Below are 13,379 nucleotides of genomic sequence, written 5' to 3'. Positions count from 1 at the left end.
AGCACTGACGGACTATCGGAGGTTGGATTGAAGTTGGAGCACTGACGGACTATCGGAGGTTGGATTGAAGTCGGAGCACTGACGGAATGTAGGAGGTGGGATTGAAGTCGGAGCACTGACGGAATGTAGGAGGTGGGATTGAAGTCGGAGCACTGACGGACTATCGGAGGTTGGATTGAAGTCGGAGCACTGACGGAATGTAGGAGGTGGGATTGAAGTCGGAGCACTGTCGGAATATAGGAGGTGGGATTGAAGTCGGAGCACTGACGGACTATCGGAGGTTGGATTGAAGTCGGAGCACTGACGGACTGTAGGAGGTGGGATTGAAGTCGGAGCACTGTCGGAATATAGGAGGTGAGATTCAAGTCGGAGCACTGACGGACTGTAGGAGGTTGGATTGAAGTCGGAGCACTGACGGACTATCGGAGGTTGGATTGAAGTCGGAGCACTGACGGAATGTAGGAGGTGGGATTGAAGTCGGAGCACTGACGGACTGTAGGAGGTTGGATTGAAGTCGGAGCACTGACGGACTGTAGGATTTTGGATTGAAGTCGGAGCACTGACGGAATGTAGGAGGTGGGATTGAAGTCGGAGCACTGACGGACTGTCGGATTTTGGATTGAAGTCGGAGCACTGACGGAATGTAGGAGGTTGGATTGAAGTCGGAGCACTGACGGACTGTAGGATTTTGGATTGAAGTCGGAGCACTGACGGAATGTAGGAGGTTGGATTGAAGTCGGAGCACTGACGGAATATAGGAGGTTGGATTGAAGTCGGAGCACTGACGGAATGTAGGAGGTTGGATTGAAGTCGGAGCACTGACGGAATGTAGGAGGTGGGATTGAAGTCGGAGCACTGACCGAATGTAGGAGGTGGGATTGAAGTCGGAGCACTGACGGAATGTAGGAGGTTGGATTGAAGTCGGAGCACTGACCGAATGTAGGAGGTGAGATTGAAGTCGGAGCACTGACGGAATGTAGGAGGTGGGATTGAAGTCTGAGCACTGACCGAATGTAGGAGGTGGGATTGAAGTCGGAGCACTGACGGAATGTAGGAGGTGGGATTGAAGTCTGAGCACTGACGGAATGTAGGAGGTTGGATTGAAGTCGGAGCACTGACGGAATGTAGGAGGTGAGATTGAAGTCTGAGCACTGACGGAATGTAGGAGGTGGGATTGAAGTCTGAGCACTGACGGAATGTAGGAGGTTGGATTGAAGTCGGAGTACTGACGGACTGTTGGAGGTTGGATTGAAGTCGGAGCACTGACGGTCTGTAGGAGGTTGGATTGAAGTCGGAGCACTGACGGACTGTTGGAGGTTGGATTGAAGTCGGAGCACTGACGGACTGTAGGAGGTGGGATTGAAGTCGGAGCACTGACGGACTGTAGGAGGTTGGATTGAAGTCGGAGCACTGACGGAATGTAGGAGGTGGGGTTGAAGTCTGAGCACTGACGGAATGTAGGAGGTTGGATTGAAGTCGGAGCACTGACGGACTGTTGGAGGTTGGATTGAAGTCGGAGCACTGACGGACTGTAGGAGGTGGGATTGAAGTCGGAGCACTGACGGACTGTAGGAGGTTGGATTGAAGTCGGAGCACTGACGGAATGTAGGAGGTGGGATTGAAGTCGGAGCACTGACGGACTGTAGAACGTGGGATTGAAGTCGGAGCACTGACGGAATGTAGGAGGTTGGATTGAAGTCGGAGCACTGACGGAATGTAGGAGGTGGGATTGAAGTCGGAGCACTGACGGAATGTAGGAGGTGGGATTGAAGTCGGAGCACTGACGGAATGTAGGAGGTTGGATTGAAGTCGGAGCACTGACGGAATATAGGAGGTTGGATTGAAGTCGGAGCACTGACGGAATGTAGGAGGTGGGATTGAAGTCGGAGCACTGACGGAATGTAGGAGGTTGGATTGAAGTCGGAGCACTGACGGAATGTCGGAGGTGGGATTGAAGTCGGGGCACTGACGGACTGTAGGAGGTGGGATTGAAGTCGGAGCACTGACGGAATATAGGAGGTTGGATTGAAGTCGGAGCACTGACGGAATGTAGGAGGTTGGATTGAAGTCGGAGCACTGACGGAATGTAGGAGGTTGGATTGAAGTCGGAGCACTGACGGAATGTAGGAGGTTGGATTGAAGTCGGAGCACTGACGGAATGTAGGAGGTTGGATTGAAGTCGGAGCACTGACGGAATGTAGGAGGTTGGATTGAAGTCGGAGCACTGACGGAATGTAGGAGGTTGGATTGAAGTCGGAGCACTGACGGAATGTAGGAGGTTGGATTGAAGTCGGAGCACTGACGGAATGTAGGAGGTTGGATTGAAGTCGGAGCACTGACGGAATGTAGGAGGTTGGATTGAAGTCGGAGCACTGTCGGACTGTAGGAGGTGGGATTGAAGTCGGAGCACTGACGGAATGTAGGAGGTGGGATTGAAGTCGGAGCACTGACGGAATGTAGGAGGTGGGATTGAAGTCGGAGCACTGACCGAATGTAGGAGGTGGGATTGAAGTCGGAGCACTGACGGACTGTAGGAGGTTGGATTGAAGTCGGAGCACTGACGGACTGTAGGATTTTGGATTGAAGTCGGAGCACTGACGGAATGTAGGAGGTTGGATTGAAGTCGGAGCACTGACAGACTGTAGGAGGTTGGATTGAAGTCGGAGCACTGACGGAATGTAGGAGGTTGGATTGAAGTCGGAGCACTGACGGAATATAGGAGGTTGGATTGAAGTCGGAGCACTGACGGAATGTAGGAGGTTGGATTGAAGTCGGAGCACTGACGGACTGCAGATCGTGGGATTGAAGTCGGAGCACTGACGGACTGTAGGAGGTGGGATTGAAGTCAGAGCACTGACGGAATGTAGGAGGTGGGATTGAAGTCGGAGCACTGACGGAATGTCGGAGGTGGGATTGAAGTCGGAGCACTGACGGAATGTAGGAGGTGGGTTTGAAGTCGGAGCACTGACCGAATGTAGGAGGTGGGATTGAAGTCGGAGCACTGACGGAATGTCGGAGGTGGGATTGAAGTCGGAGCACTGACGGAATGTAGGAGGTGGGATTGAAGTCTGAGCACTGACGGAATGTAGGAGGTGGGATTGAAGTCGGAGCACTGACGTACTGCAGCTGGTGGGATTGAAGTCTGAGCACTGACGGAATGTAGGAGGTTGGATTGAAGTCGGAGCACTGACGTACTGCAGCTGGTGGGATTGAAGTCTGAGCACTGACGGAATGTAGGAGGTTGGATTGAAGTCGGAGCACTGACGGAATGTAGGAGGTGGGATTGAAGTCGGAGCACTGACGGAATGTAGGAGGTTGGATTGAAGTCGGAGCACTGACGGACTGTAGGAGGTGGGATTGAAGTCGGAGCACTGACGGAATGTAGGAGGTGGGATTGAAGTCGGAGCACTGACGGAATGTAGGAGGTGGGATTGAAGTCTGAGCACTGACGGAATGTAGGAGGTGGGATTGAAGTCGGAGCACTGACGTACTGCAGCTGGTGGGATTGAAGTCTGAGCACTGACGGAATGTAGGAGGTTGGATTGAAGTCGGAGCACTGACGTACTGCAGCTGGTGGGATTGAAGTCTGAGCACTGACGGAATGTAGGAGGTTGGATTGAAGTCGGAGCACTGACGGAATGTAGGAGGTGGGATTGAAGTCTGAGCACTGACGGAATGTAGGAGGTGGGATTGAAGTCGGAGCACTGACGTACTGCAGCTGGTGGGATTGAAGTCTGAGCACTGACGGAATGTAGGAGGTTGGATTGAAGTCGGAGCACTGACGTACTGCAGCTGGTGGGATTGAAGTCTGAGCACTGACGGAATGTAGGAGGTTGGATTGAAGTCGGAGCACTGACGGAATGTAGGAGGTGGGATTGAAGTCGGAGCACTGACGGAATGTAGGAGGTTGGATTGAAGTCGGAGCACTGACGGACTGTAGGAGGTGGGATTGAAGTCGGAGCACTGACGGAATGTAGGAGGTGGGATTGAAGTCGGAGCACTGACGGAATGTAGGAGGTTGGATTGAAGTCGGAGCACTGACGGACTGTAGGAGGTGAGATTGAAGTCGGAGCACTGACGGAATGTAGGAGGTTGGATTGAAGTCGGAGCACTGACGGAATGTAGGAGGTGGGATTGAAGTCGGAGCACTGACGGAATGTAGGAGGTTGGATTGAAGTCGGAGCACTGACGGACTGTAGGAGGTGAGATTGAAGTCGGAGCACTGACGGAATGTAGGAGGTGGGATTGAAGTCGGAGCACTGACGGAATGTAGGAGGTTGGATTGAAGTCGGAGCACTGACGGACTGTAGGAGGTTGGATTGAAGTCGGAGCACTGACGGAATGTAGGAGGTTGGATTGAAGTCGGAGCACTGACGGAATGTAGGAGGTGGGATTGAAGTCTGAGCACTGACGGAATGTAGGAGGTTGGATTGAAGTCGGAGCACTGACGGAATGTAGGAGGTGGGATTGAAGTCTGAGCACTGACGGACTGTAGGAGGTGGGATTGAAGTCGGAGCACTGACGGACTGTAGGAGGTGGGATTGAAGTCGGAGCACTGGCGGACTGCAGGAGGTGGGATTGAAGTCGGAGCACTGACGGAATGTAGGAGGTGGGATTGAAGTCGGAGCACTGACGGAATGTAGGAGGTTGGATTGAAGTCGGAGCACTTACGGAATGTAGGAGGTTGGATTGAAGTCGGAGCACTGACGGAATGTAGGAGGTGGGATTGAAGTCTGAGCACTGACGGAATGTAGGAGGTTGGATTGAAGTCGGAGCACTGACGGACTGTAGGAGGTGGGATTGAAGTCGGAGCACTGACGGAATGTAGGAGGTGGGATTGAAGTCGGAGCACTGACGGTATGTAGGAGGTTGGATTGAAGTCGGAGCACTGACGGACTGTAGGAGGTGGGATTGATGTCGGAGCACTGACGGAATGTAGGAGGTGGGATTGAAGTCGGAGCACTGACGGAATGTAGGAGGTGGGATTGAAGTCGGAGCACTGACGGAATGTCGGAGGTGGGATTGAAGTCGGAGCACTGACGGAATGTAGGAGGTGGGTTTGAAGTCGGAGCACTGACCGAATGTAGGAGGTGGGATTGAAGTCGGAGCACTGACGGAATGTCGGAGGTGGGATTGAAGTCGGAGCACTGACGGAATGTAGGAGGTGGGATTGAAGTCTGAGCACTGACGGAATGTAGGAGGTGGGATTGAAGTCGGAGCACTGACGTACTGCAGCTGGTGGGATTGAAGTCTGAGCACTGACGGAATGTAGGAGGTTGGATTGAAGTCGGAGCACTGACGTACTGCAGCTGGTGGGATTGAAGTCTGAGCACTGACGGAATGTAGGAGGTTGGATTGAAGTCGGAGCACTGACGGAATGTAGGAGGTGGGATTGAAGTCGGAGCACTGACGGAATGTAGGAGGTTGGATTGAAGTCGGAGCACTGACGGACTGTAGGAGGTGGGATTGAAGTCGGAGCACTGACGGAATGTAGGAGGTGGGATTGAAGTCGGAGCACTGACGGAATGTAGGAGGTGGGATTGAAGTCTGAGCACTGACGGAATGTAGGAGGTGGGATTGAAGTCGGAGCACTGACGTACTGCAGCTGGTGGGATTGAAGTCTGAGCACTGACGGAATGTAGGAGGTTGGATTGAAGTCGGAGCACTGACGTACTGCAGCTGGTGGGATTGAAGTCTGAGCACTGACGGAATGTAGGAGGTTGGATTGAAGTCGGAGCACTGACGGAATGTAGGAGGTGGGATTGAAGTCTGAGCACTGACGGAATGTAGGAGGTGGGATTGAAGTCGGAGCACTGACGTACTGCAGCTGGTGGGATTGAAGTCTGAGCACTGACGGAATGTAGGAGGTTGGATTGAAGTCGGAGCACTGACGTACTGCAGCTGGTGGGATTGAAGTCTGAGCACTGACGGAATGTAGGAGGTTGGATTGAAGTCGGAGCACTGACGGAATGTAGGAGGTGGGATTGAAGTCGGAGCACTGACGGAATGTAGGAGGTTGGATTGAAGTCGGAGCACTGACGGACTGTAGGAGGTGGGATTGAAGTCGGAGCACTGACGGAATGTAGGAGGTGGGATTGAAGTCGGAGCACTGACGGAATGTAGGAGGTTGGATTGAAGTCGGAGCACTGACGGACTGTAGGAGGTGAGATTGAAGTCGGAGCACTGACGGAATGTAGGAGGTTGGATTGAAGTCGGAGCACTGACGGAATGTAGGAGGTGGGATTGAAGTCGGAGCACTGACGGAATGTAGGAGGTTGGATTGAAGTCGGAGCACTGACGGACTGTAGGAGGTGAGATTGAAGTCGGAGCACTGACGGAATGTAGGAGGTGGGATTGAAGTCGGAGCACTGACGGAATGTAGGAGGTTGGATTGAAGTCGGAGCACTGACGGACTGTAGGAGGTTGGATTGAAGTCGGAGCACTGACGGAATGTAGGAGGTTGGATTGAAGTCGGAGCACTGACGGAATGTAGGAGGTGGGATTGAAGTCTGAGCACTGACGGAATGTAGGAGGTTGGATTGAAGTCGGAGCACTGACGGAATGTAGGAGGTGGGATTGAAGTCTGAGCACTGACGGACTGTAGGAGGTGGGATTGAAGTCGGAGCACTGACGGACTGTAGGAGGTGGGATTGAAGTCGGAGCACTGGCGGACTGCAGGAGGTGGGATTGAAGTCGGAGCACTGACGGAATGTAGGAGGTGGGATTGAAGTCGGAGCACTGACGGAATGTAGGAGGTTGGATTGAAGTCGGAGCACTTACGGAATGTAGGAGGTTGGATTGAAGTCGGAGCACTGACGGAATGTAGGAGGTGGGATTGAAGTCTGAGCACTGACGGAATGTAGGAGGTTGGATTGAAGTCGGAGCACTGACGGACTGTAGGAGGTGGGATTGAAGTCGGAGCACTGACGGAATGTAGGAGGTGGGATTGAAGTCGGAGCACTGACGGTATGTAGGAGGTTGGATTGAAGTCGGAGCACTGACGGACTGTAGGAGGTGGGATTGATGTCGGAGCACTGACGGAATGTAGGAGGTGGGATTGAAGTCGGAGCACTGACGGAATGTAGGAGGTGGGATTGATGTCGGAGCACTGACGGAATGTAGGAGGTGGGATTGAAGTCGGAGCACTGACGGAATGTAGGAGGTGGGATTGGAGTCGGAGCACTGACGGAATGTAGGAGGTGGGATTGAAGTCGGAGCACTGACGGAATGTAGGAGGTTGGATTGAAGTCGGAGCACTGACGGAAGAGAGGAGGTGGGATTGAAGTCGGAGCACTGACGGAATGCAGGAGGTGGGATTGAAGTCGGAGCACTGACGGACTGTAGGAGGTGGGATTGAATGCGGAGCACTGACGGAATGTAGGAGGTGGGATTGATATCGGAGCACTGACGGAATGTAGGAGGTGGGATTGAAGTCGGAGCACTGACGGACTGTAGGAGGTGGGATTGAAGTCGGAGCACTGACGGACTGTAGGAGGTGGGATTGAAGTCGGAGCACTGACGGAATGTAGGAGGTGGGATTGAAGTCGGAGCACTGACGGACTGTAGCAGGTGGGATTGAAGTCGGAGCACTGACGGAATGTAGGAGGTTGGATTGAAGTCGGAGCACTGACGGACTGTAGCAGGTGGGATTGAAGTCGGAGCACTGACGGAATGTAGGAGGTTGGATTGAAGTCGGAGCACTGACGGACTGTAGGAGGTGGGATTGAAGTCGGAGCACTGACGGAATGTAGGAGGTTGGATTGAAGTCGGAGCACTGACGGAATGTAGGAGGTTGGATTGAAGTCGGAGCACTGACGGACTGTAGCAGGTGGGATTGAAGTCGGAGCACTGACGGAATGTAGGAGGTTGGATTGAAGTCGGAGCACTGACGGAATGTAGGAGGTGGGATTGAAGTCGGAGCACTGACGGACTGTAGCAGGTGGGATTGAAGTCGGAGCACTGACGGAATGTAGGAGGTTGGATTGAAGTCGGAGCACTGACGGAATGTCGGAGGTGGGATTGAAGTCGGAGCACTGACGGACTGTAGGAGGTGGGATTGAAGTCGGAGCACTGACGGAATATAGGAGGTTGGATTGAAGTCGGAGCACTGACGGAATGTAGGAGGTTGGATTGAAGTCGGAGCACTGACGGAATGTAGGAGGTGGGATTGAAGTCGGAGCACTGACGGACTGTAGGAGGTTGGATTGAAGTCGGAGCACTGACGGACTGTAGGATTTTGGATTGAAGTCGGAGCACTGACGGAATGTAGGAGGTGGGATTTAAGTCGGAGCACTGACGGAATGTAGGAGGTGGGATTGAAGTCGGAGCACTGACGGAATGTAGGAGGTGGGATTGAAGTCGGAGCACTGACGGACTATCGGAGGTTGGATTGAAGTCGGAGCACTGACGGAATATAGGAGGTTGGATTGAAGTCGGAGCACTGACGGAATGTAGGAGGTTGGATTGAAGTCGGAGCACTGACGGAATGTAGGAGGTGGGATTGAAGTCGGAGCACTGACGGAATGTAGGAGGTTGGATTGAAGTCGGAGCACTGACGGAATGTAGGAGGTGGGATTGAAGTCGGAGCACTGACGGAATGTAGGAGGTGGGATTGAAGTCGGAGCACTGACGGACTATCGGAGGTTGGATTGAAGTCGGAGCACTGACGGAATGTAGGAGGTGGGATTGAAGTCGGAGCACTGACCGAATGTAGGAGGTGGGATTGAAGTCGGAGCACTGACGGAATGTAGGAGGTTGGATTGAAGTCGGAGCACTGACCGAATGTAGGAGGTGAGATTGAAGTCGGAGCACTGACGGAATGTAGGAGGTGGGATTGAAGTCTGAGCACTGACCGAATGTAGGAGGTGAGATTGAAGTCGGAGCACTGACGGAATGTAGGAGGTGGGATTGAAGTCGGAGCACTGATGGAATGTAGGAGGTGGGATTGAAGTCGGAGCACTGACGGAATGTAGGAGGTTGGATTGAAGTCGGAGCACTGACCGAATGTAGGAGGTGAGATTGAAGTCGGAGCACTGACGGAATGTAGGAGGTGGGATTGAAGTCGGAGCACTGACGGACTATCGGAGGTTGGATTGAAGTCGGAGCACTGACGGAATGTAGGAGGTGGGATTGAAGTCGGAGCACTGACCGAATGTAGGAGGTGGGATTGAAGTCGGAGCACTGACGGAATATAGGAGGTTGGATTGAAGTCGGAGCACTGACCGAATGTAGGAGGTTGGATTGAAGTCGGAGCACTGACGGAATGTAGGAGGTGGGATTGAAGTCGGAGCACTGACGGAATGTAGGAGGTTGGATTGAAGTCGGAGCACTGACGGAATGTAGGAGGTGGGATTGAAGTCGGAGCACTGACGGAATGTAGGAGGTGGGATTGAAGTCGGAGCACTGACGGACTATCGGAGGTTGGATTGAAGTCGGAGCACTGACGGAATGTAGGAGGTGGGATTGAAGTCGGAGCACTGACCGAATGTAGGAGGTGGGATTGAAGTCGGAGCACTGACGGAATGTAGGAGGTTGGATTGAAGTCGGAGCACTGACCGAATGTAGGAGGTGAGATTGAAGTCGGAGCACTGACGGAATGTAGGAGGTGGGATTGAAGTCTGAGCACTGACCGAATGTAGGAGGTGGGATTGAAGTCGGAGCACTGACGGAATGTCGGAGGTGGGATTGAAGTCGGAGCACTGACGGAATGTAGGAGGTTGGATTGAAGTCGGAGCGCTGACGGAATGTAGGAGGTGGGATTGAAGTCGGAGCACTGACGGTCTGTAGGAGGTTGGATTGAAGTCGGAGCACTGACAGACTGTAGGAGGTTGGATTGAAGTCGGAGCACTGACGGAATGTAGGAGGTGGGATTGAAGTCGGAGCACTGACGGACTGTAGGAGGTTGGATTGAAGTCGGAGCACTGACGGAATGTAGGAGGTGGGATTGAAGTCGGAGCACTGACGGAATGTAGGAGGTTGGATTGAAGTCGGAGCACTGACGGAATGTAGGAGGTGGGATTGAAGTCGGAGCACTGACGGAATGTAGGAGGTGGGATTGAAGTCGGAGCACTGACGGAATGTAGGAGGTTGGATTGAAGTCGGAGCACTGACGGACTGTAGAACGTGGGATTGAAGTCGGAGCACTGACGGAATGCAGGAGGTGGGATTGAAGTCGGAGCACTGACGGAATATAGGAGGTTGGATTGAAGTCGGAGCACTGACGGAATGTCGGAGGTTGGATTGAAGTCGGAGCACTGACGGAATGTCGGAGGTTGGATTGAAGTCGGAACACTGACGGAATATAGGAGGTTGGATTGAAGTCGGAGCACTGACGGAATGTAGGAGGTGGGATTGAAGTCGGAGCACTGACGGAATGTCGGAGGTTGGATTGAAGTCGGAGCACTGACGGAATGTCGGAGGTTGGATTGAAGTCGGAGCACTGACCGAATGTAGGAGGTGGGATTGAAGTCGGAGCACTGACGGAATATAGGAGGTGGGATTGAAGTCGGAGCACTGACGGAATGTAGGAGGTGGGATTGAAGTCGGAGCACTGACCGAATGTAGGAGGTGGGATTGAAGTCGGAGCACTGACGGAATGTCGGAGGTTGGATTGAAGTCGGAGCACTGACCGAATGTAGGAGGTGGGATTGAAGTCGGAGCACTGACGGAATATAGGAGGTTGGGTTGAAGTCGGAGCACTGACGGAATGTAGGAGGTGGGATTGAAGTCGGAGCACTGACGGAATGTCGGAGGTTGGATTGAAGTCGGAGCACTGACGGAATGTAGGAGGTGGGATTGAAGTCGGAGCACTGACGGAATGTCGGAGGTTGGATTGAAGTCGGAGCACTGACCGAATGTAGGAGGTGGGATTGAAGTCGGAGCACTGACGGAATGTCGGAGGTTGGATTGAAGTCGGAGCACTGACCGAATGTAGGAGGTGGGATTGAAGTCGGAGCACTGACGGAATATAGGAGGTTGGATTGAAGTCGGAGCACTGACGGAATGTAGGAGGTGGGATTGAAGTCGGAGCACTGACGGAATGTCGGAGGTTGGATTGAAGTCGGAGCACTGACGGACTGCAGATCGTGGGATTGAAGTCGGAGCACTGACGGAATGTAGGAGGTGGGATTGAAGTCGGAGCACTGACGGAATGTAGGAGGTGGGATTGAAGTCGGAGCACTGACGGAATATAGGAGGTTGGATTGAAGTTGGAGCACTGACCGAATGTAGGAGGTGGGATTGAAGTCGGAGCACTGACGGAATGTCGGAGGTGGGATAGAAGTCGGAGCACTGACGGAATATAGGAGGTTGGATTGAAGTCGGAGCACTGACCGAATGTAGGAGGTGGGATTGAAGTCGGAGCACTGACGGAATGTCGGAGGTGGGATTGAAGTCGGAGCACTGACGGAATGTAGGAGGTGGGATTGAAGTCTGAGCACTGACGGAATGTAGGAGGTGGGATTGAAGTCGGAGCACTGACGGACTGTAGGAGGTGGGATTGAAGTCGGAGCACTGACGGAATGTAGGAGGTGGGATTGAAGTCGGAGCACTGACGGAATGTAGGAGGTTGGATTGAAGTCGGAGCACTGACGGAATATAGGAGGTTGGATTGAAGTCGGAGCACTGACGGAATGTAGGAGGTTGGATTGAAGTCGGAGCACTGACGGAATGTAGGAGGTTGGATTGAAGTCGGAGCACTGACGGAATGTAGGAGGTTGGATTGAAGTCGGAGCACTGACGGAATATAGGAGGTTGGATTGAAGTCGGAGCACTGACGGAATATAGGAGGTTGGATTGAAGTCGGAGCACTGACGGAATGTAGGAGGTTGGATTGAAGTCGGAGCACTGACGGAATGTAGGAGGTGGGATTGAAGTCGGAGTACTGACGGACTGTAGGAGGTGGGATTGATGTCGGAGCACTGACGGACTGTAGGAGGTGGGATTGAAGTCGGAGCACTGACGGAATGTAGGAGGTGGGATTGAAGTCGGAGCACTGACGGAATGTAGGAGGTGGGATTGAAGTCGGAGTACTGACGGACTGTAGGAGGTGGGATTGAAGTCGGAGCACTGACGGAATGTCGGAGGTTGGATTGAAGTCGGAGCACTGACCGAATGTAGGAGGTGGGATTGAAGTCGGAGCACTGACGGAATATAGGAGGTTGGATTGAAGTCGGAGCACTGACGGAATGTAGGAGGTGGGATTGAAGTCGGAGCACTGACGGAATGTCGGAGGTTGGATTGAAGTCGGAGCACTGACGGACTGCAGATCGTGGGATTGAAGTCGGAGCACTGACGGAATGTAGGAGGTGGGATTGAAGTCGGAGCACTGACGGAATGTAGGAGGTGGGATTGAAGTCGGAGCACTGACGGAATATAGGAGGTTGGATTGAAGTTGGAGCACTGACCGAATGTAGGAGGTGGGATTGAAGTCGGAGCACTGACGGAATGTCGGAGGTGGGATAGAAGTCGGAGCACTGACGGAATATAGGAGGTTGGATTGAAGTCGGAGCACTGACCGAATGTAGGAGGTGGGATTGAAGTCGGAGCACTGACGGAATGTCGGAGGTGGGATTGAAGTCGGAGCACTGACGGAATGTAGGAGGTGGGATTGAAGTCTGAGCACTGACGGAATGTAGGAGGTGGGATTGAAGTCGGAGCACTGACGGACTGTAGGAGGTGGGATTGAAGTCGGAGCACTGACGGAATGTAGGAGGTTGGATTGAAGTCGGAGCACTGACGGAATGTAGGAGGTGGGATTGAAGTCGGAGCACTGACGGAATGTAGGAGGTTGGATTGAAGTCGGAGCACTGACGGAATATAGGAGGTTGGATTGAAGTCGGAGCACTGACGGAATGTAGGAGGTTGGATTGAAGTCGGAGCACTGACGGAATGTAGGAGGTTGGATTGAAGTCGGAGCACTGACGGAATGTAGGAGGTTGGATTGAAGTCGGAGCACTGACGGAATATAGGAGGTTGGATTGAAGTCGGAGCACTGACGGAATATAGGAGGTTGGATTGAAGTCGGAGCACTGACGGAATGTAGGAGGTTGGATTGAAGTCGGAGCACTGACGGAATGTAGGAGGTGGGATTGAAGTCGGAGTACTGACGGACTGTAGGAGGTGGGATTGATGTCGGAGCACTGACGGACTGTAGGAGGTGGGATTGAAGTCGGAGCACTGACGGAATGTAGGAGGTGGGATTGAAGTCGGAGCACTGACGGAATGTAGGAGGTGGGATTGAAGTCGGAGTACTGACGGACTGTAGGAGGTGGGATTGAAGTCGGAGCACTGACGGACTGTAGGAGCTAGGATTGAAGTCGGAGCACTGACGGAAGAGAGGAGGTGGGATTGAAGTCGGAGTACTGACGGACTGTAGGAGG

At 53.1% G+C, this 13,379-nt stretch overlaps 1 protein-coding gene across 3 annotated transcripts in view; it reads left to right on the top strand.

Annotated features, from left to right (window-relative positions):
• The window catches only part of spef2 (sperm flagellar 2), an 849,051-nt gene that overhangs the window by 409,452 nt on the left and 426,220 nt on the right, over window positions 1-13,379 (top strand). The window lies entirely within an intron of this gene.

This window comes from Heterodontus francisci, chromosome 4 (genome assembly GCF_036365525.1).
Source record: "Heterodontus francisci isolate sHetFra1 chromosome 4, sHetFra1.hap1, whole genome shotgun sequence".
In the NCBI taxonomy this organism is placed as follows: domain Eukaryota; kingdom Metazoa; phylum Chordata; class Chondrichthyes; order Heterodontiformes; family Heterodontidae; genus Heterodontus; species Heterodontus francisci.
This window is presented reverse-complemented; position numbering and strand designations above follow the sequence as displayed.